General features: G+C 41.3%; 1 long non-coding RNA gene across 1 annotated transcript; it reads left to right on the top strand.

Annotated features, from left to right (window-relative positions):
* Positions 1 to 913: 913 nt before the first annotated feature.
* Positions 914 to 24,414, top strand: LOC124513620 (uncharacterized). Its single transcript, XR_006962496.1, has 5 exons — positions 914 to 1,101; positions 1,401 to 1,451; positions 1,854 to 1,987; positions 11,305 to 11,523; positions 23,968 to 24,414. It is a non-coding gene; the product is annotated as an uncharacterized LOC124513620 (long non-coding RNA).
* The last annotated feature ends 397 nt before the right edge of the window (positions 24,415 to 24,811 follow it).

Here is a 24,811-nt window from a genome sequence, read left to right on the forward strand (position 1 = left end):
CATGGCCTAGCTCTTACTTTTCTAAACTCTAATAGTCGAATACTCAGTGGTATTTCTTCAGTCTTTTAGACCATCACCTTGTCCCTTCTTTGGAGGATAATTTTGTCATTGAAGCTTTCACTTTGGCAAGAATCCGATTCATCAAGGAAGACAGAACTCTGTGTTTGCCTGCTTCAAGGCAGAGTTAAAGTCTACTTTGGCAAGCCTTACAAGGAAAAGAGAGAAAAGAAAATAAGAGCCATAAATCATCGGAGGCCAGAATACAGGATTAAAGATACTCAATCCATTTCAGAGAGGACTTTTGCTAGCATGTTCACCTAATGACCCTGTATTCTCCCATCAGCCTTTAGATCCTCCCACTCCGTGTGAGCTACGGGAGTGGCATCTTATGTTAGAGGCAGCTACGGGGAACGATGAGATTCTGCAAGACTGGCATAAGGCTTACTTCTTAGTGACACTTCTAAGGGTCGTTGTTCTTAGGCAGGGTCCATTTTGAGAATTTCATGTTCGTGTTTATGTAACAGTACATCTTCAGAAATAATAAGCAGTTGTAACTCAACCCCTGTTGGTCTGTGGTAAACAGAGGAGAATGGCAGGGTTCCCATCTTGTAACTAATCCGCTCCCCTTCACATGACTAATTTAAGTTGTGCATTCACAAACTCTTGGTGAGAATCAGATTTTAAGGGAACATACACTTCGTGAAATTGGGCAATTTTTAAAAGCCCAGGCCTCCAGATTTGTGTTCTGTACACTTGAACTTTAATGAACTTTTCTTCCTTTTCAGATAGGCTAAGAACACCTCTACACCTCATCATGAGTCACCTAGGTAATTATTACCTGTTGATTTTATAATAAAATGCTACTTATCAAATCTATCATGTCACTCTTTACATTATTAAGAAAAAACAATTTATATGGGCCAAATTACACCTGGAGACTGAGGAGAAAAAAAAATTCTTATGATTTGTTTTTAAATTTAACGTCATTCTGTGTCAAGAAATCCTGCAAGGAACCTTCAGATAGTACAAGGAGCTTTACTTCTCACGTACAGAAGGCCGTCCTGCCGTAACTCCGGTTATCAGTATCCACTTGGAAATGAGGTAATTTGAACAAGGAATCAACACTTTGGAGCCTCCCCTAAGCCTTCATGTTATAGCTTGAATTCAGTTAAAGGCAGTCCTCAAAGGATCGCCTGTCAGTTCATTGTTTTCAATTAGAATGTATTTACCCTGAGAGAAGAAAGAAGGAAACTGGCATTTATTTAGCCAGGCTTTCCTGCTGTAGTGTGTTTCCAGTGTAATGATGCATGTACCCAAGAACCTAGTATACTGTGAATAAATATTTGTTGAATGAATAAATAAGTAATTAGCCAATGACAAAGTGTTCTCTTTGATTCCAGGGACAAGGGGAGCCTTTCAAGCGCAGTCATCTATTGTTTCCTGGAGCTGAGGTAATATTAATAGAGGAAGTGCTCATGGACCCTTCCATTGGTGGCTTCTGTGCCTCACAATTAGCACTAGAAAAGTGCCCTCAATTTTCCTGCATGCTGAAGTGAACTAATCCTCGTTGAGCCGGGAATAGAAGGTCGAGGGTCATAACTGTCATCTTTCTGGGACACTCAACTTCCTGTGGGGGTCCCTGGGCCACACCCAGAGATACTCAACAACTTCACAGGGGAGGACTCTCCGGTTCCTCCTCTCTCTCCCCTAAACGTTCACTAATCATTTGGAAGTTTGATTTGGGAGTTGTGCTTTAAAGCATCTGGCTTAGTTTTGAAATACAGCAATCACTGTTTCAGATTCCCCCACCCCCACCCCCACCCCGTCTTTTTTTTTTTTTTTTTTTTTTGCAGCATATGTGATGAGAACAGCCTTCGTCAGAACCATGCAGCAGCAGCCGAATAGTCTTTGTGTCGCAGGAGTGGAACGCTTGGATTTTAGTCACCTTCTTTACTTGTATAAGCCACAGAAACAAAAGCTAAACCTGGTGCGTAGCCGTGGTTCAGTTCACCCATGATAGGCCCTGAGAAGTTAGCCTTGGTTTCAGATATGTGTAAGTAAGCCATGGTGATTTGAAGTTGGGGAGAATGAGATGTGGTTGATGACATTTCCTGAGGATCTGTTGAGTAAGCGGTCGACTCATGTTTCTAAGGAGCATTCGGTTACTTCAGGTCAAAGAGATTTGCATGAGAAATTTGTGCACCTGGAAATATAAATTGCACGCTTAATAATTGCATGTGCAGTAAGGGAAGTTTTATTAAGGCCTCGAGGAAGATTGGACTCACTGGCCATATGTGCTAACAGCAGTGAGGAGAAAACATGGGTCTAGTTGAAAGGGATTACAATCTGGGTTTAGAGCAGGTGGGCGCTAGGATTCGGAACATTCTGACGATGAGACCAGGAGGTAGAGCTGGGAAGGGCGTCTGGGCTAAATGAGCAGCAGCAGAAATCCAGTGCTTTTCCTTTTTATGTGAAACACTCAAGTTTTGTGGGGAAGATTAAGCCTGAGAAATCTAAGAACAGTTTGACTAGTTACACTCTGGAAATCTGGCAAGAGGAAAGGTGAGTGATTAAGGTGGTTTCGGTCTAGCCCATAGTGCTCAGCACTCTTTGGCACTGCTTGGTTTGGCAAAATTGTTAACACCCTTCTGGAGAGAAGCTTGGGGCTGAGAGATTAAGGGCATTACAGGTCAAAGGTTGACTGTGTTAATGTATTTATTTAGGAAACCATACAAAAGCCCTTATTAACCTTGGCTTTTGGAGACCGGGGTTGTCAGTCCTTCACTTTCGTGATCCCATTTTCACCTAAAAATGTTTTTGAGCAGCCCAGTATCAAAACAGAATCTATGTACCTCAGGTAGAAACATGTTGAACTGCGTGGTACCTGGAATAAATACTACGTACGCTGGCGGCTTCGTTGGTTAGCTACCTATCACGTGAGCCGTTCTTTCGTTCCTATAAATTTAGTTACTATTTCAGGAGAGAAGGTAAGTTATTTTTCAAAAATAGGGTGGAAGGAGTGTTCTCTATTATTAAAAAAAAAATTCCTCTTTCAAAATGAAGCTTTCAGATTCCGAATCGTTTAGGGGAGCACTGTCTACCTGAAAAAAAAAATACGAGGTGTCTTTTAGTCTCAGGGGGGTTTAGCAACAAACCATTATTGTTTGCAGGCTGATTGTTCTGAGAAGGCGAGCTGCCTTAATGACAGCTTAGGCAGTAACAATCCATGATATAGTACTTACTTGGATGTAGCAACAACTGTGCTCTAAGCCAAGAAGAAGGAGGAAAAAAGTCAGTATCTTGTGCGTGAGAAGCTTGTAGATACCCTGAGGTGACTTCATATAATTCTAAAATAGCAGGTAGCTTCTTGCATAGCTAATCAAGGCATCAGCGCCTGGAGCAAGTGGAGGTGGCTGACAGTGTACTTTGGTTTCAGATGCATTCAGCTCTTTTTGAGTGATATGAGCTTAATTCATATTCTGGTTTCTATACTAAAAGTTTATGTGTTCTGATTTGGCAAATATCCTCCCCCACAACCTGACAGAGCGTGCTTTGATAAAGCTGCCGATCTTAACGTCTTACTTGCATTTGTTCATTTGTTCATTATATGCGGTGAGAAAGTTCGTACAGCTGAATAAAGGGAAGAGGGTTTTTGTTTTGTTTTGTTTTGTTTTTTGGGTTTTTTTTTTTAAGCATTGAGTTATACCCCACCCTCCACTTCCATTCATTGCTCAGCAAAGGACAAAGGCGGCTCACCTGAAAAACTTGAAATACACCCTGTAGGTAAGTGGAAAGAGCTCACAGAGAAAGGAGTCATCCTGACTTTGTAAAGTAGGTAGGTCATTTCTGGAGAGAGCAGCACCTTCATGAAAGTGAAGGTCACAGAGTGACATGCTTAGATAGTTTTAATTGCCAGCGTCTTGAGGTCTTCCAAAGAAAGTGTAACATCAGTGGATGGCTTTGGTTTCTCATTATGTCCATCCAAGCTCTGGGCTGTGGTTTTGGTTCTATAAATCCCTCTGGTTTAAGATGTAAAGGAAACGACTTCTCGTAGGGACCATTGGCCACTTGCTAGGCAATCACTGTCGCGAGGCAGATCTGCCTTATAAAACAGAGGGCTCAGGCTCAGTGCTCAGGAAGCTACAAGTGGAAACTCCACATTCAAAGAGCCCATAATTTTACTCTAATAGATATTTAGCAGCTTAAATGAAATAACAAGGAATACATTCACTCAGGCGCCATCCAGGAGGATTTGCTGGGTATTTTACATTCCACTCTTTGAAAGGAAAAACATAATTTTTTATACTTTCCCATGATATATGAATATTTTGGTATGCAAAGAGATAATACACAGCATACCTTTAAGGCTAAATCAAGTTCTGTTTGGCCAAAGGGATTTACTGCTATCAGTATAATGCAGGCCAGTCAATCAAGTTGAATTTTTCCTCCAAATCAGTGCATTAGGGTTCAACCAGGCAGCCTCTTGCTTTTTTGGTCTGGTTTGTTCACATGCTGCTCAATTTTCAGGATCAACAAATACGAATGCTGTAACTTACGACTCCATGCCTGTTTCTCCTTACTCCCCAGGACCTAGCTCTCAGGGGTAGTTTGTGGTTTCAGTCATTTTTCTTTTTATCTTTTATTTTTTATTTAAAAAAAAAAGTTTTCTTTATTTTGAGAGAGAGAGAGAGCATGCACATGAGTGGGGGAGGGGCAGAGAGAGAGGGAGAGAGAGAATCCCAAACAGGATCTGCATTGTCAGCACAGAGCCTGACTTGGGGCTCCATCTCAGGAATCGTGAGATCAGGACCTGAGCCAAAATCAGGAGTGGGATGCTTACCCAACTGAGCCACCCAAGAGCCCCTGTGATTTTTTTCTGTTAGCCACTCAGAACTCCATGGGTCTAAGCAGAGTTTATCATCCTGCCCTCCTTCCAGTCTCACACACCTTCAAGTCACAGCCCTGATTCTTCTTTTGATTCCCCTCTGACATCTGTTCAGTGCCCTCCCTCCACGGTGCTTGCCCTCCTGTAGTCCCTCTGTGTCTCTAGGCTGGAGTCCTGTCACATCGACAGGACTGAGTGTGATGGTTACTATGGCAAAGCACTCAGGCTCTGCAGTTAGAACAGACCTTTGCACTTAGTGTACCACTTCTGTTACTACCCAGCTGAAATGTGGGGGAAATAATAGGACTTCCTCTTAAATAGGAGCAGGCTAGTAAAATACTTGGCATGTTGCTTGGATAGTTAGTGCTCCATAAATGTTGGTCATTATGAGTGTCCGCTGGTCTTCCTCACCTCGCTACCTCCTCTTGTCACCATCAGCAGAGTTGTCTTCCTTCTACTTGGAATCAATCGAGTTGCGGCCCTTCTCAGAAATCCTGGGTCACGGCTAGTCCTGTTGGCTCAGGTTTGCACACATTCGGAGCCATCCCTCCATAACTACTTCATGCTCAAGTCGTCCTCTTTGCGCCCCTCCAGCCCCCTGGGACAAAGAGCACAGTCCATTCCACTCTTGCACCTCGGTGCCTTTGCTCATGCTCCACCTGGCATGCTGCTTACTGTCTCTGCCACTTGTTAGTATTCTCCTCATCCCTTGAGGTCCTGTTCAAGTGACATCTCTCTCCCCCAGGAAACCTTTTTATATAAATATGTTTGAAGTCTTTTTTGGCCATCTGGTGAGAATTGATTACTCTTTTGGTCACGGTCTCATGTCACTTTGCTCGTACCTCTGGTGAGACTTGCCCAGTTGCATTTTGTAATAGAGTTAGTTGCGGATATCCGTCTCCCTCACGGGATTCTAAACAACTTCAGGGCAGGCATTGTAGCATTAAAAAATCTCGCTATCTACACAGTGCTTTGGTCATAATATATGATCAATAAATGTTTTAGAATTGAATTAAAATTAGATATTATGCGGATAGCATCTAAATATCTGTAAGTGGACTGGACCCGCTGGGCACATTTACTATAAAACTTAGTAGGTATGTGTGACTCTGGTGATACGAGTGGGCCCTCCAATGTCTTTGATAGTCAGCAGCAGGGGGACTCCTCACTCACCCCAGAGCCTTGATGAGATAGCAGATAGAATGTGAGCTGGTGGGCAGGAGTCATCTTTCACATGGCTCGCAATGGAGAGGTTAGAGTATAGGGGTTTCCTCCCTTGCTAAGAGGGTAGAGAGAGGGAGAGCTACTCTTGCTCGGTACATAGTCCTAAAATGTGATTCTGGGTCACTCCATGGTGAGAGCTGGACATGGAGAGTTGGGATTTACCCCTGGATGACAGGAGGTTGACATTTCCTAAAAAGCCTGATCCCAGCATAGAGGACACCCTTTGTCATTGGATAAAACGTTCACTAGCGTGCAGGTGGGAAAGGTGCCCAGAATGTGTTGAAACCTCTTTTCCCTTCTTTTCTGGTGACAGGGAGGTAGCTGGGACATGGCTGCCCACCTCAGGACTGCAGTTCCTGACAAGCTCGGCAGCTAGGTTTTAGGCAAAGAAATGTGCTTAAAATTTATGTGTGCAACTTCTCACTCATTTCCTGAGGGAAAGTCTCTGGCACTGGGTCTCTACTTTTTCTTCTCTTCCTATTGGCAGGGATGGAAGTCATTGAACTGACCTTGGAAGCCATTTGTTGAAGATGGCAGAGCTGTGTCAGCTTGGCTCACTGAACGCCTGGGCGAAACAGAGTCTCCTGTTGCAGTGAGAACAGTATCAGCCGCTACATTGCATTTATTATAGTGGCTGTCGATTCCCCCATACAGGGTCTTTTCTTTTCCCAAAGCTGTCCCCAAATATTTGTTGAACACTGACTATGTGTTAGGCCCCCACTACGTGCAAGAATAAAAACAAGAATGAATGATTCTCAGTCTCTGTCTTTAAGGAGTTTATAGCTAGGTCCAACAGATAAGACACATTGTGATAAAAAACTATACAGGTATGCTCTCGCCAGACCATGGTCAACCTATAACCTGAAGGTTATAGGAAGAAAGAGAGGTTCCTTTCAACTGTAGCTAGCTAGAGAGTCCTACGAAGGAGCTGGGTTAGAAAGGTGGAGAGATGCAAGGAAGACATTCCGGACGGGCAAGTGCAGTGTGTATTTTGAGATTGGGGGAGGTGATAGTGAACTCACAAGTTTGGACAGACTAAAACAATTTGTTTTGGACCAGGGAGTAGCAGTAGTTACCTCTGGACAAGTTGTTGGGATGTGACTGGGGCAACGTCTTGAATACCAGAGCGCCTTGGGAGTTGGTTTCTCCCGGCAGCCAGTGAGGAGCTGTCTAAGGCAACATCATTGCATACCACTGTGAATCTTCCAGTTTGCATGTAGTAACCCAAGCAACATTTTGTTTGTTCACAGATTTGTTGTCCTGGCACCTCGTAGGAAGCTGTGAGAAATTTGCTTCAGTCTCTAAAGTACAGTTTTCTACAAATAGCTGGTTTGTGTACCGGGGGCCTACGGCCATTCCACAGAGCCAGCTTCAGAGGAACAAACACATGGATGGTTGTGTCAATGGCTCAACCCTTTCCTTTTAACTCCACCTTTAAAACAAACTTCCTGTCATCTCCCTAGGAAGATTTTCTACATTTTCTACACCAGTGACTTCTTACTGCACCTGTCTTTGTGTAATTACTTCTTTTAAAAAAACACAAGTAAACTTTGCATGTTTAATCTCATTCTTCTTACCTCACTAACTGGCATTTTATTGATTTACCTGTTCAAGAAGTCATGTTCAGACTCAGCACCTCTGCAGTTACTCTTGTTTGTTTTTATTTGTTAACCACCTAGCAACATAGTCTTTACGGGAGCCCTCCTTAACAATTGGTATCCTACACACATGTCTCCAGTATTGTGTCGATTTTTCCAGCCATACACACATGTTTCTTCCTTTTGAACCAGTAGCAGGAATCTCAAAACTTGAGAAAGTCAAGCTCAGAGAAAGTTGACTTCTAGGTGGTTTTCCTTGTCTTATCTCCAAAGAGTTAGATGTCTGTGGTCTTGAAATGGCAAAAGTTTAGATGAAGGAGAGTTTGACTGCAGCTGGCAAAATTTGAGTCATAACTTTCAACTTGGGCGGGCTAGCATTAACTTCAGCGTGTTCCCTAAACATGTGAGGGTAGAAGGCCAAGATGCCGGAACAGCATTCTGTGACCCTTTGTCCAAGAGTGACCTTTCTTGAATTATTGAATCAGATGTGGGAGAAGATGGTGTGAAAATAAGAAGGCTTCTCAGATGTTTGAATTTTAGAAGACATTATTCTTGCCAATATGATGGAAAATGTTGTATAATTCATTTTAACATTGTAGAAAATCAGGAATGGAAGCTCCTTTTGGGCCGTGGGAAAAAAAAAAACCTCTCAACTTATAAATGTTGATATCTCAGTAACTGTTTAACTTATGGAATATTCTGTGGGTCTAATCAACAGAATTGTGATCAACAGTGTGGTGATTTAGCTTCGTTTTTATCACATTCTGGCAAGTTGTGTTTAAACAGGTCATGATATCTTATTCTTTAACTACTATCTCTGTGTTTCCCCTCCTTACAAGAGCAGGGCTGTCATTTAGAGAAGTGAGCCCACGTTGGTGCTAGAATCACAAGGATGCTTTTGCTGCAATATGGATTTGGAGTGTACAGTGTAACCATTTATTTATCTCCATCCACATATGAATTAGCTTGTTTTCCTATCCGTCCCTGGCAGTTGCTGTTTCTTCTTTTAGTTGTTACTTTTTGTTCTCCCTACACATTATTTTTCTTAGTTTCTAAATACCATTGTTTTTGTTTTTAAAGTTTATGGTTGGGGATGGGGGACAATGGGGAATGACTGTTAACGGGTATAGGATTTATTTGGGGGATAATGAAAATGTTCTAAAATTGATTATGGTAATGGGTAGATGACTCTGAATACACATACAGAAAATAATTGAATTGTATGCTGTAAACATGTGCATTTCTTGAGCACCTTGTAGAACCAGATTCTCTGTGGGCCCTAGGATCCGTGGTGAATAAAATGAGTAAGTTCCCTGTCCTCAAGGGATTGATATTCAAGTGATGGAAATAAATGCTAAATAATTAAAAAATTGTTTTGTATAGTAGTAAATGCTCAAGAGAATATTTAAAGGTGAAAGTATTATAGAGAGTTGATTTTAACTTAAGATAGAACCTTCAGGAGAGTTCTCTCTGAGAAGGTAGCATTTCAGGTGATCCTAAATGATAGAAGAGCAGCCAGACGTGTGCATACTTGGGGCAAGAGCACTCCAGGCAAAGGGAATGTACAGGGTCAAGTTCCAGGGTGGCTGGGTATACCAGAGGGCGCATGATGCAGGTGTTGCAAGGGGAAAAGCCCTTTATTTTTGTTGTAATTACAGTGGACAGTCATTGGGAGATCATAAGTAGGGACATGTTAGAGTTTGATTTCCATCTTCAAAAGACTTCAGAGACCAGTCAGAAGGCTGTGATAGTGTTCCAGCTGTACTTGTGTTGTAGTGACATTGGGGAGATGTAACACGTGGTTGATTTTGGAGGCACAGCCCAGTGTATGTGTCTTTTATATTTCCTAGCATAATGTGGCATATACAACGGATGCTTTGTTGAATGGATGAATGTTTGGAGAGGGCCGTAGGGGGAGAAATATCTAAGTAACAACGGAAGGCCAATGATACATCAAACTTTGGTGCCATGAAAGATTGACTTTTGAATTTATCAGTAGTTGTTGACTTCTTGATGGATGCTACTGTGGATTGTAGTCCAAACTTGTAATATCAGCAGCGATAATGCCAGACTAATTCCTTGCATTTCACTGTTCATCACAATGCAATGCGGAAAAAGAGGATTTAATTTGAGGTGAAAGATATTGTGTAATGGAGAAGTAAGGGTAGCTTTACTTTTAAGGTAATCTCTTTTCTATACCTTGATATCTTCCCATCATTGCCTCCACTTGTCCTGGGGATATTTGTTAAGTTATCAACACCTTTAAAAAAAAAAAAACCCAAAATCTAGAAATTAGAGGGTCAATATCTTTGTAGTGATGTTCATTTGGGAGCAGAAATGGAAATCATGAGATATGGAACCTACTCTCTGCAGGATCCATCTCATTATCCAAGATATAAGGACACCATAGGAGTCGCTGAGAATTGCTTTCCATATTTAGATTTCTGGTTTGTTAGAAATTAACTGCATCACAATAGGTCTACGCTCTGTTTCTGGGAAGCAGCTGGCATGGAAGGGAAAGAACATATTCTCTGAATATCAGTTTATATCCTGGTTCTCTTGCTTACTGCATGAGCTTGGGCAAAACACTTCATTTCTGGGTTTGGTGTGCTAAGCTGCGATATGATGGCAGTAATCCACTGCTTTCAGAAAATAACTGCCTTTCAGTATAATTTATACAGGAGATCACCTATTTAAAGTAATTCAAAACATGGTCTCTTTACTTCCTTTCCCTTTTCTTTCCTGAGGGAGTAGTTGTCAGGTGTAATTTTATTGCTTATCAATATTATACTTGTTGTATGAACATAGAGGGGCTGTAGTCCTGTGGAAAAGTGTCACCATGGTGCTAAATTGGGTGCAGAGTTCTGGCTTCCCTTTAGGACATGCATGGATAACCAGCATAGCCAAGGATTAAATGAGTGGATGGTTTTCTGTGATTATGCCAGAATCTCAACCAATGATAAAGATATACGACCTGGCAGAAGTAAAAGTAAAGGTTATAAGTACATTTGGATGAAGGCTACCGAGACTGGAAAAGGATTGACCTTCCATTCAGATGCGAGCTTTTGACTTGGTTGCACTTTGCTTCCTCTCCAAACTGGCACTTTATTTTCAGCCCTCAAATAAAGAGCAACCATTTGATTTTGTAATGTAAAAACTATTATTGCCCTTAGGAAAAGGATTACTGAACTTTCTGTACCTAGTGTTTATGCCTTTAATAAGCACAGTGTTTCCAAGAGAATTGAATGCCTTTTTGTACTGTGATGTTTTTCTACCACTACATCTGAGTTTTGTACCTTAATGTCTGGGAAACTTGTTTTTATAAATTCACAGAAACCTGACAAACAGTAGGAATTTGTTCTCTGTCCTGTGGAGATGGGCAAATCCCTAAAGAGCTTGTTGATCTCATGCTAGCTACTTTGCTGTGAGCCAGGCGCCTTTCTTTTCTAAGGGAAAGATTTATACAGGGGAATAAGGTTCATGGGAAATAGCAGACTCAGGTAACTGCAGTGTTAACAGGCAGCGCCACATATCGTGGGTTCATCCACTTACCTATGGAAACTCTTACAGGCTCTAACATTTGATTGTGCTTTACAGGTTGCATATAGTATTGCATTTTGATTCCAACTATGGCATCATAAAGGGCAATGACATACAAAGACCTGCTACTCTCCTAAATATTAAAAGCCAAAGCACGAAGAGGAAGAGTTTAAGTGTGGGGCAATGAAACTGGAGAAAAAAGCAAGAGTCAGATGGCAAAGTGTTTTGTGTGCCAACTTCAAGACTTTAAACTTCATTCTAAGAAACTTCAGGAAGGTAAGGCAAAATCATGGGAGGTTTGCATGTCAGGACGTGAGGTTTTCGGTCATATATTTTAGATATGTCTTTCTTGGGGCTCTACGGAGCTTTGATTTGAATGGCGAAGACTGGAAGCAGGGAGACCAGGTAGGTAGTTGTGGAGAAATTCAAGTAAACAAAGAGGAAGTCTTGAAGTGAGTACGATAGAGAGGATAGAGAAATTGGGACAGAGTTGAGTGAGTGAATGAATGAGTGAGGAAAGAGTGGTAATGAAATAAAGGCAGTTGGAAGATATGACTAATTCACTCTTTTGGTTAGACAATTTCTTAACCAATCAATAGATTAAACTGTGTTGAAAGAAAGATTTTTGTAGTTGGTGTCAGCAAGATGGAGTAGGAGATACCAGCCTTCATCCCCCCTCCCTCCCTGCCCCCTAAAGAACAACATTAGGCAGCTATCCACAAAAGAAAATAGCCTTGGGAGGGCTCAAGAGTCCAACCAAGGACTTAGAGCAACACGATGGAGCCAAAACAAAAAAGGAAAAGAAAAAGAAAAAGAAAAAGAAAAAAGGATAATAACCGCACAGAAAGGATCACTGAGAGATGAGCTTAGCTGAGATATCCGGAGGTGGCTAGGGACCAAGAAGATGGGGTAATCAATATCAGTTGCACAGCACGTACCATAATGGCCCCGGTGGCCTGCTCTGCAGAGGACTCTGGGCAGCCCCGCAACTGAGCCCCCACGGCAGCCAGACTCCCCACAGCTTTCTCAGAGGAGAACCTGGTGGTATTTGTTGGCACAGACCCCAATGGCCTGCTCTTCAAAGGACACTGGCAGTTTTTGGCGCTGAGGTAACCAGCAACCGCCACAGTTGAAAATTCCCCAGAGAAGGAGTTGCTGCGGTTATGTTCTCTAAAACGAGCCGCTCTTTTACCACTCTGGGACCTGGGCTGCGCCTCAAAACCCTGTGCACACGTTGGATCCTGGAGCCACAGCTGCTGCACAGGCACCCCCGTTTCACGACTCCAGCTCTGTGGCTGCTGTTTGTGCACAGGCACTCCAAACAGTGGCTCAATGTCAGGCATCAGAGTTACCCCTGCTGGAGGTCAGCCAGTGCTCCAAAGCCTGGAGTTGCTGTCACTTCATGTGCACTTGCACTCCAAACCCCAGCTCTGTGGCTGCTCTGTGGATACCCATGCATCAGATACCAGTGCCACCACCACAGCTATGGTGTCAGTGAGCCAGACCCAGCCCCTACAGGGATTCCCTGAGGCCCTGACATTCACTGTAGGAGAAAAAGAGATCAGTTGGTCTCCAGCAGCTTTCATAACCAAAGACCCCAACCGCCCTAGCTCCTTCTGTGGACACCCACAGTTTTAACATTGAGGACCTTTGCAGTCATTGCCAACACTGACATTAGCTGACAGATCTGCACAGAGGCTACACCACTGGGCCTTTCCCAGAGTGGGAACTGCTGCAAACAACCCAGACAGCATCCTTACACTTCACCTGCAGGTGAAGGTCTTTACTTACCAAAACCAATTCATAAAGATGGAAAGTGGCAACTACGCAAACAAATGTACAGACAGCAGCAAGAAACATGAAAAATCAAGGAAACAAGACATGACCATATGAACACAATAACTTTTCAGTAACTGACCTCAAAGGAATGAAACCTACAGCTTCCTGGATAAGGAATTCAAAATCATTGTTTGAAGGAAGCTCAACGAGCTGCAAAAGAACACAGATATTTGACACCAAAAGCAAAGGCAACAGAAGCAAAAATAAACAAGTGGGACTATATCAAAGTGAAAAGCTTCTTCACAGAAGAAATAGTCAACAGAAATGAAGAGGGAACCTATGGAATGGGAGAAAATATTTGCAAACTATTAGATAAGGGGTTGGTATCCAACATATATAAGGAACTCCCACAATTCAATAGCTAAAAATCAAATAGTCTGATTTCAAAATGACCCGAGTAGACAATTTTCCAAAAAAGACATATATAATAACCAACAGATACATGAAAAGATATTCAACATCAATAATCGTTAGTAAATGTGAATTAAAACCACAATGAGGTATCACCACATACCTGTTAGAATGGCTATTATTAAAAAAACAAGAGATAAGTGTTGGCAAGGATATGGAAACAAGGGAACCCTAGTGCACTGGTGGGAATGTAAATTGGTACATCCACTGTGGAAAATAGTACAGAGGTTCCTCAAAAAATTAAAAATAGAGCCACTATATGATCTAGCAATCCCACTTTTGGGTATATACCCAGTGGAATGATATCTATCTTAAAGAGATATCTGCACTCCCAGGTTCATCACAGCATTATTCACAATAGCCAAGACATGGAAATAACTTAAGTGTCCATTGATGGATGAATGGACAAAGAAAATGTAGTATAAAATGGACTATTTTCTAGCTATAAAAAAGGAAAAAGACCTGCCATTTGGAAATCCATGATATCATGGATGAACCCGAAGGGCATTATACTAAATGAAATTAGCCAGACATTGAAGGACAAATACCGCATGGTATCACTTATACGTGGAATGCAAAAAGAAAAAAAAAGTCGAACTCATAGAGTAGAATGGTGGTTGCCCATGGCTGAGGGGTGTGTGTGTGTGGGGGGGGGTGGGAATGAGGATTTGTTTGTAAAGGGTACAGTCTTTCAGTTATGAGTAGGTTTTGAAGATCTAATGTACAGCATGGTGACTGTAGTTAACAATACTGTATTATATACTTGAAATTTGCCGAGAAAGCAGGTTTTCAGCATTTTCGGCGCACACACAAACACACACAAAGGTAACTACATGAGATGATGGATGTGTTAATTAGCTTGATCGTGATAATCACTTCACAATTTATATGTTTACCAAATCATCATGTTGTATGCTTTAAATAAACACAATTGTATTTGTCAATTATACCAATAAAGCTGGAAAAAAGAGAAATATTTTCAGGTAATATTTACTGGGGGTGTTTGGTTTAGTTGACTATAGCCCCTGGACACAGCTTCTTTTTCAGTCACCTTCAAGACACTGCTTTATCATCATTCAGAATTTCTTTGTAGCTGATTCCCCTCTGAAATAACAAATTTTATTGAAACCAATCAAAGGAAAATGAAAAGAGATAAAATACTGCATATTTATTTTACTTCTCTGTCTACTGTGATTTCTTTTCACTCCAATAAGTTTTTAATGCTTGTAACAGACTTCATTTCTTCTTACTTTCACATTAGGGAAAAAGGGAGATCTAAATTGAAAGATACAATAAGAGTAGTACATTTTTTAGATTATAAAATTTAGAGGATAGCAAATCAGATCTGGTATGCTTGGTGTGGAATTAACATATTATTTGGATGTTTTCCACCTTGTGCCTTCCATAGGAAATATTTACAGTTTCAAATTTATACTCTCTTGAACCACAAGATTACAAATGAAGGAGTCATATCATCTGTGAAGACCAGATTGCTGGAGAAAATAGGGGAGATGCTGGTCAAAGGGTACAAAGGTTGAGTTATAAGGAATGAATAAGTTCTTTTTTTAAATTTTTTTTTAACGTTTATTTTTGAGACAGAGAGAGACAGAGCATGAACAGGGGAGGGTCAGAGAGAGGGAGACACAGAATTGGAAGCAGGCTCCAGGCTCTGAGCTGTCAGCACAGAGCCTGATGCGGGGCTTGAACTCACAGACCGTGAGATCATGACCTGAGCTGAAGTCGGCCGCTTAACCGACTGAGCCACCCAGGCGCCCCAAGGAATGAATAAGTTCTTGATATCTAGCAGTCAGCATGGTGGCTGTAGTGAATAATACTGTATTGTACACTCAAAATTTGCCGAGAGAGTTGATCGTGATTGTTCTCCCCCCCACACACAAAGATGTAACTATGTGAGTTGATAACTAGATATGTTAATTAGCTTGCTTGTGGTAATTATTTCACAATTATTTGCATATCAAAACATCACATTGTATACCTTAAATGTATACAATTTTTATTTGCCAAGTAAACCTTAATAAAGCTGAAAAAATAAAGAAATATAAACATCATCAAAAGCTAAACTATTTGCCATAAATGAGGTGCATAAATGCCTGTCAATAACCCACAAAATAACAGTAAATTTTAAAGAAAGAAAGAACATACATTGCGATGCATATAGTAGGCATTAAGCAAAATTGTATCATCACCCATGTAAGAAACATATGCTGTGAGCAAATTATTGAGTTGGGGTCAAAAAAGTTGAGAAGTGAGTCCAAAAACATATAAGAAATGGTTCTTTCCTTCCAATGTAGTTGATGAGACATATATATCAATATACATTATCTGACAGACTAGAGTGGGATAGCAATACAAGCCAACATTGTGAGACACCAAGCAACTTATGGTTGAAAACCAGAGGGATGATGGTAACAGTAAATGTCCAAGAGGGAAAGAAAGTTATGTGGGTCCAAGCAGTTTAGGATGGGTTTCATAGAGTTGGTATAGATGGAGAGGAAGGGAATACAAAGATAGAGACATGACAGTTTGTTTTTGTGGAAAGGAGAAATAGAGAATTGCAGTCCAAAAAGTAGGTTGGTGTCCAAGGGTAAAGACAATCTATCTTAGATATTAAGAGCCGCTTCTGAGTCTTGGGTTTGAATCCTAGAACAGTTCTCACCAATTTTCTTTGGGCAAGAAAGCATCTTGCTAATCGTCAGTTTCCTCCTTTATAAGATGTGGCTAATAATGGTTATTCCTTAGAGGTGTGTGTGTGTGTGTGTGTGCACATGTACTAACTGACATAATGCATAGATTGCTTGGTAAAGTGCTATTTAGTGAATGGCAAATGAAGGAATGTGAACCATGTGTGTCCAGGGATGGGTTTTGATGTGTTCAGTGACATCATGAAAGCTGCCATAAAAAAGCATGTTAGGATAATAATGTAAAAAAATGACTGCGGTAAAAAAGGACTGGGGAGGGGGATGGAGTTACAGGCAAGGACAGTGCTTAGGAAGCTATTACATTAAATCTATCATGAGCAATTAAATATCCAAATTATAATGGCAATAACAGGGATTGAAAACAACAGCAAGAGAGGGTTAGATTTAAAAGCTTTTGCGCAGAAGAAAAATAGGACTTCATGTCTGATTGAAAATGGATTAAGGGACTAAAGGTAAGGGGAAATTTACATAGAGACTTCTGAAAGTTTATGATTCTCTGACTCAGGAAATGGTGATCTTTTTAATAGAAAAGTGTGAGGGGGTAGCCAGTTTTCAGAGGGGAAAGGTGGGGCTTGGTTTTTGATACATTGTTTCCCAGTTAGGATGTAAAATAAAATTGCTGAGGTACAGTTAAAGAGGCTCAGAGGGCAGGGCTACCGCTGGGAGAATCTAGAGGAGCAAGAAAGGAACCTGCAAAGAAGGCAGGTGAAAACCAGCAGGGGTAGAAGGAGAATCCAAGGGATGTAGTAAAAACACACCATAGAGGAGGGAGATGCAGCCTGGTGTGCCGGGTCTGACCTGCAGGTGACACCACAAAGGTGCCTACCAGATGGACTGAGACTACAGTTATCGATACAGATGCCATCCTAACTTTTCAATAGGCTGTTTCAGAAACAGTATGGGTTGGGAGTCCAAGGTGAGGTGAGATCAAGGCAGAAAGGGTAGAAGGCGACAGGTGAGAAGTTTGGCCATCAAAAGAAGCAAACTGTAGGCAGCAGGAAAGCAGATAGGCTTTCAAGATGCTTTTGGAAGGTAGAAGAGACAGAACAATTCGATGGGGGAACTTAAACATGAGGAAGAGGGGATCATCTCAGAGAGATGATAGAATGGGAAAAAGGCAAGGAACTGGGATATCCCTACTTATTAGATAAGAAGAAAGGAAAAACTGGTGGGTATAGAAATAGGTATTTTGAACTGGGACTTGCATTGGCCTTGGAAAAAAATGAAATTTGAAAATGAAACTGGGAATTGTCTCCAAATTGAAACTGAAAAAACAGGAGGCCACACAAGGAAAATGAGGGAAGTTCTAAGAAAGAATCATGGTATTTTGGCCATCTTTAGAGTAGTAAAAGAACAACAAACATCACGTCCAATACTGTAGGGTGAGCAAAGGCCTGGCCAACTATATTAACCCGCCGTAAGTCATGAAGATGTCGGCACCTCATCAAAGAATTTTCAGATAAATTAACAAGTACAATGGCAAATTCAAGGTAAAATGGTACTAGGGAACAAGGTTGCTTTCAGTGATGGACTGTCCTACATTGTGAAGGCAGGGAAACTTGGCATTTCCTGATCGGGTGGAGCTGTGAGAGATTAGGAAGAAACAAAGAGAGAAACAAAGCCTAGTAGAGTACAACAGCTCAGAGTGTTTCAATGTCAGTCAACAATCAGTGGCATTGCCCAGAAAGAACATTGAAACAGTGGAAGTGATCCAGAGAGTAAGAAATTGTTATTTTCAAACCAACCAATTAGAAAGTGACATGACAGCCTATAAATAGGCAATATGTCAGCATTGTATCATCAAACATCCTAGGTTGACAACTCAACCAAGCGAACAAAATGTTAGGGTGGGACTGGCCATCGTGAAGAGAATCTGCTGGTCAAGCCAAAATAAATACGATTACATGTGACATTTCAGAATGGCAAGGCTTCAAAAGAATAGCAGATGAAATAACCCTTACTAATAATGAATGAGAAGAGAAAAATACCCTGGGATGATGAAGAAAGACAAATAAAAGAGAAGGCAGAATTTAGATCAATAGTGGCTTAAGAGCAAGGACTGCATTTCAAGAAAGCTGTCATTTACTCATTCTTTGTGCCTGAAGGTCCAAGTCTGTAACTGGCAATAGGAGATGTTTCTTCTGCCTTAAATGGCAGTGGGGTCCTATGCAATCATTTCCCATTTACAAAGGAATACAGCTGAAATGATGATGATTAAGGTCACGGCTAGCTTTGAAGTTCTGTGATACTTGATGTTGAGGCACACATTTTCGTGAAAGAACCTGGACACGGTTGGATATCAGAGGAACATTGCTTTAGGAATCAGAAGAATCAGAAAGCTTGGATTCCAGTCTCAGATCTGTGTGATTGTGTATCTTATGACACGTCATTTGATTTCTCAGTATCTCAAGTGCCTTGTGTAAAATAACAAAGAGAGGCTAAGTGCTCACTGAGATCTTTATTACATTTTAAAAATCTGTGTTTCTACAAGAGTAGGGAACCACACTATTGACTGCCTAAATAATAAGGTTGTTCTTTGCCAAATAACATTAGGCTTCGAAACAACTATTTGTGGGTGACAGAGCCTTTCTAGAAAATTTAGACTTCCTATGGAGAAGGGATCTGATGCTAATGCAAAAGCACAGAGATAGCACTAAAGCCATTGGACTGAATAAGGTGACTTCTGGAGTGAGTGTAGATAGAAGGGTCTTCTGAAGATTGAGCCCAGCTTTACAACTTCAAGGTGGGGGAGATCTAGCAAAGGAGATGGGGACCAGTCTGTGAGGGTATAGGAGAACTAAGAACAAATAAAGTCTAGGTGGCCAAGGAGAGAAAGCATGTTATGGAGGAGGCAATGTCGTCAAGTGCTATTGATCAGAGGAAGATGGCGGTTGAGAACTGTCCATTGGACTTGGTGATGTGGGGTCATTAGTGACACTGATAAGAGCAGTTTCATGGAATGGTGGGGGATGAAGGCCTGACTGAAGTAAGTCAAAAGAAGAACAAGAGAGAAGAAAATAGAGCTGACAAGCACAGAACCCTTTCAGTGTGTTTTGCAGGAAAGGGAAGCAACCATTGAAAAAAAGATACAAAGTCAGGAAGTTTTGTTTTGTTGTTCAATGAGAGTTATTCAGTGAGAATGATGCAGTAGAGTAGTAAATTGATGATACAGGAGCCAATAGATAACAACAACAGAAAAAATAACTAAGCAAATTCATTTCAGATTGTAGTAAGTACTGTGGATATAAATAGGATATGTTAGCCAGGGAAGCATTGGGATCTCACTTTAAATAAAGTGGTTAAAGAAAGCCTTTCTAAGATGTTTGAGATGAGATCTGAAGATTTTTCTAGTTGCTGTTGAGGGGGAGGCAGGGAAAGAGAGAGAGAGATTGAGAGAGGGAGAGAGATTGAAAGAGAGGGAGAGATTGAAGGAGAGATCGATTGCAGAGGGAATATAAACTACAGATGACCCACTTCAGCTTGGAATATGTGCAGTGTAGGGAAGGGGGTCAGTATGGCTGAAGAAAAGGGAAAAACAGAAGTGATGCTGAAGAGTGGGCAGGTCCCAGATCTTGTCATTGTTTGTAGATCATGATGGGTTTAGATTTTATTGTAAGCACAAAGAGAGGTCCCTGGAGGATTTTGAACACGAGCATATTTTAATATGATCATTAATAACATTGTTAATAACAATTTTATCATCTTGCATTTTTAAAATACTTTATAAGTGCTGAATCTCTTAAGTGGAAGCTCATGGAGCTCACGTCATTTGCTTGAAGGCTTAGCACAGACTTGGGTGCTGAGCTCAGTGGGATGCAGAGCAAAGACTCAAACCCAGTTCTACCACTTGCAAAGCCAGTGATTTTTTCCCATCACTCTGCAGTCCACCATTTTCAGCTTTTGCCCATACTCCCCACACTCAAATCTGTGGCCCTGTCAATACCGCTTCTCGACTGAAACTTCCTATTGTTTTCCCTTGCTCTTTTCTTTGATTTTTGAACACATCAGGATTAACCCCAGGCATAGAAGATATACTTGAAGAAGCTTGTTTTTAATGACAACATTATTTTTATTGATAAACTAAAATATTTGATATTTCAAGCAGAGTAGATTAAGACTTATGTCAGATATATAGGACAGGATTAATAGGGGCCAATAGTTTTGATTAAAATCAGTACACTGTGATTGAAACATCCGAATCATATTTTTTTTTTTTAATTTTTTTTTTCAACGTTTATTTATTTTTGGGACAGAGAGAGACAGAGCATGAACGGGCGAGGGGCAGTGAGAGAGGGAGACACAGAATCGGAAACAGGCTCCAGGCTCTGAGCCATCAGCCCAGAGCCCGACGCGGGGCTCGAACTCCCGGACCGCGAGATCGTGACCTGGCTGAAGTCGGACGCTTAACCGACTGCGCCACCCAGGCGCCCCCCGAATCATATTTTTAAAGTCTGTAGCATAGTTCTTCACTTGAATGTATTAAATTCTTAGGTTAGTTTGCCAGGCATTTTGATCATTATTTTTTGGCATAATTCAATGAGCAAAAGGACCCTCTTCAATCTTTGAAACAGAGAAAGGATTTCCAAACTAAAGTCCATATTTTAATCGATGTTTAGTTAAGGAAGACTTGCTTATCAATCTTTTAGATTTCTGCTTGGAACTAGTTGCATGTGATTTCTTTCGAAGTATAAAAAGCATTTACCATAACATAGAATGTGAAGATAATTATTAGCCAGGTCTTCACATAGTCATAGGGCAGATCTAAGTGAAATCACCATCTACGTGGCTCAGGCACAACAAAGGATTTACCTGTAAGGCTACAGTCAGAGTTAAGTGGCTAAAAATGTCCCATTGGTTCAAGTGGCTCTAACCTATTAAGATGTCCCCAAATAGAAGAGCTGAGAAGTCAGGTTGTCACCGTCCCCACCACAGAAACGGGCCAAGGTAAATCAAACTTCCCTAATATTTTACTCACTTCCAATCAGCTACAGTCACACAGAAACAATATTATTATTATGGCTTCACTCACGGCAGAAAAGTTTAAGTTGTTGAAGATTTAGTGCAAGATATGACCATCTGTACCAAAACATTCAGTTTACATGCCAACTGTTGAACGTTTGTTTTAGTGGGGCCATAAAATAAATGCAGCACAAGATTCCTCTGTAGTGTAATTTTTATCACCTTATGTAGGAATAAAATAGTTTCTTTTGAGTTTAAAGGGCTGACATCAAGAGGCAAGAGGGAAAAAACGCCTCACCCTAAAACTAATTGTTTTGCTTATTAACATAGAAGAATAATGCACAGCTACAACCTTTACTGTACATAGATTACAAAATTAAGGAACTACTTTTACAGTAAGTCAAATTGTTAGATCATATTTTTATACCACTAAATCCTAGTAATATAAAAAATAATCTGTCAGGAAATCTACAAATGATTCAACCGCAAGTTGAGACTTGGAAACAAAAAGAATTGCATAGTACCCACCTGTATCAGCTTAGCTCTAATTATATAGATGGAATTATGTGTTATTTTTTTCGTTCAGTAACCATTTACTCAGTTCAATTCAATAGGTAATAATGGAGAACCTACCACATGCAAAGCCCTGTGTTAGGCACCACTAGAGAGGCACAGATAAGTAAGACATGGTCCCTGTTCTCAAGGAGTTTACAGTCCAGTGGAGGAGATGGATGAGAACACAACTAAACCTAACATAGGTCTGGCTGTGACAAATGCCAACGAGAGTATAAAAGAAAGTGCCATTTGTTTTGCCCAGAGGATTCGGGAGGGGTTCACAGAGATGAATGGTGCGTAGAACTTCTCCAGACAGAGAGGGAACAAAGGGCTTTCCAAGTAGAGGAGCACTATGATGGAAAGTATTTAAGTTTGACTCGAGCATGGAGTCCTGATAGAGAGGGCATGGATAGAGATGGATCTCTGTGGGAGAGGAAAGATACTGGAACTGAGGTAGAGGCCAGAGCCGAGTGAAGCCTTGATGGAGACAGGAACCAGAGTATACACAGTGGGAATGGAAATGAACCAGGGACCTTGTGGGTCTTGTGATTTTTGTCTCAGTCGTGTTCTTTTGTCATGCCTAAATTACCTGCCAGGGATTTTCTGTTCTCTCTTTAAGACTCAGCACTAAAAACCATATCCAGGTGAAGCCTTCCTCCACCTCCTGGAGGGCATATGTGTCTCCATTCTTGGTACCTCCATAGCATGTGGATCAGACCACGCTTGGAGTTCTTGTAAGCTACATCCATATGAGGAGCAGATTGGAAGGTGGGCTTCATTTTGGATTCACTGTTTGCAAGGGTAGTTTTAGGTGGAGGTGGGCAGTAGGCAGCTAGAATCCCCATCTGTGGCTCAGGAAGAACATAGGGTTTAAGGTAAAGATATGGGAAGAATTTGCATAGAAATGGTCTTAGAATTAGATTAAATTTAGGGGAAAAATAATGACTCAGTTTAGAACACGTTAAGTTTCAGAAGTCTGTAAGACATTCCTGTTTTATTTTTTAAACCCCGTACTAGCTGTGGCCTTAAGTTTTAACTTACACTCCAGATATGTCTGACTAAAAATAAAGTGTGTCGTTTGGTGAGGGGCTCAAAGTTTTTATTGGAAAAATTTTAAACATGTTTTAATACAAAACAGCATGAACCTTTTCTAAAAAATTCTAAGAGTCAGTATTTTAGTAAGATAATTGAATGCCTAATTGGGGCATATACTACTTAGGAAGCTATGGATTATAGTTATTATTAGAAAGACGTTGCTTATGTGAAAATTGACAATTAGCCTTCAAGAGTAAGTCAATTCATGATTCAATAGATCCTGCTATGAGATAGACCCAAGTGTGTGTTGAAAGGAGCCATTGGTTCTCCACCCAATGCCAAATCACTGAGGAATCACTCAGAAAAAGGGCAAATCTATAAGGGCAGATGTTCTGGAAGACACAGTTGGTGTGTCTCTGGAAAAAAAAAAAAACGATTGTGAAGTGTCACAAGTTACTCTAAGTGACAATTTCAAGAAAAAAAATATTTTCCTGCCAACTATATTGGGGAAGCTCTTCAGAAAGGGTTTTTTCTAAAGAGAGAGAAAAGTTACATCTTTGCTTTTGTCTCTTGCTGTTCCAAGTGTTGATAAGTCTGCAGTTAGGATGGATTTTTCCGTGTTGGATTCTAAATAAGAGGAGAAAGGAGGAGAGCTTGGGAGGAAAGGGGATGCATGGAGCAGAACTTGCAAAAGAGCAAGGGGGGATGAAAGAGAGTGAAGAAAGCAATTTGGAAATGAAAACCTCTTGACAAAGTTCAAGAAGGTGGGGCTAGGGTCAGGAACAGAGGGAGGAAGAATGTTCATAGAGGAAGGTGCTAGAGTGATGAGCATAGAGGCAGAAGGCTATTGAGGAAAGAAAACTGAGCATGAATCGATGATGCTGTGGGAATGAAAGCAGGGAGAACCCAGGCAGCAACGTCAAGAGGAGACATTACTGTTCGTGCCAATCAGTATTTATGAAAAGCATTAATCTCTAGGGATGATGATGAAGATGGCAAAAAAAGGACACAGGGAATTTGATTATGAGACTGTCAGAGATCTCTAAGCAGTTTTGAAAATAATGGGACAGGATGAAGATTGGAAGTGGTCAAAGGAAGAGAAGAAATTGGGGTGAGCGAGAGAAGAGAGGGACCAACTGAAAAGAGAGGGATGGGATGGGAGCAAGTGGTGGGTGTGCTTAGTTTTCTTTTGTTTTAGCAGGGAGGAGACCAGAAACCACTTGATGGAAGGCCATCAAGAGCCTCAGAGGAACCAAGAAGGACCTGAAAACAGAAGACCAGGAAAACCATCTTCAATAAGAGCAAAGAATTAAAAATAGGGAATCTAGTAAAAACGGGCGAGCGATGGCTCTCAAACTTTTTCCACCATGCACACATGATTCAGAATGTTCCTATGTTCTGTGCTATCATGGGAGTACATACTTTCTGGCAAATCAGCTGTGATTTCACCTCATTCTCATCCACTCAAGAAAGCCTGTCAAAGTGCAAATGAGAGCGACACTGGATCCCCTCTCATGTGGCCGAGTCTCTAGGATGCATGAGCCAGAAAACAAGAGAAAGGGAAGGTCTAGAGTATGGATTAAGGGGATAATGTGCTATCAGGGAAGTGGACAGGGGGCTTTTGTGTCTCAGCCATTTGAGGTTGAGAGAAAAGGAAGGGGGGAGAGGGGGGGCTTAAGAGAACCTCTCTGATGAAGTTATTCAAAGAACCGAGCCTTGAGCAGTAAAAAACAAAATGTGTTAATGGAGAAACTTGGATGGGGGTGAGAGTGAACACTGGGGAGCTCTGAGAAGATGGAGAGAATACGAGCCAAAACCCAGGCAGTGCGACAGGGAAGAAATGGTGGGGAGACACAGAATCTGGGAAGGAGTTCTCAGAGCAGAGATGGGAAAGCTGTCGGCTCTGTCGGTGTTTCACTGTTGGGCAGAGAGCAGGCATCGCCCCAAGATCCAGGGGCCGGCCTGGGTGACCCAGGGTCCGCCCAGGTTGCGGGGTGGTCCTTAAAAGCAGTCTTTTTGTTCTTTGGTGATAACAGACTGGTGGG

The sequence above is a fragment of the Lynx rufus genome, unplaced genomic scaffold (genome assembly GCF_022079265.1).
Source record: "Lynx rufus isolate CCGP_SWC_20201006 ecotype Redwood Valley unplaced genomic scaffold, mLynRuf1.p SCAF_1, whole genome shotgun sequence".
In the NCBI taxonomy this organism is placed as follows: Eukaryota; Metazoa; Chordata; class Mammalia; order Carnivora; family Felidae; genus Lynx; species Lynx rufus.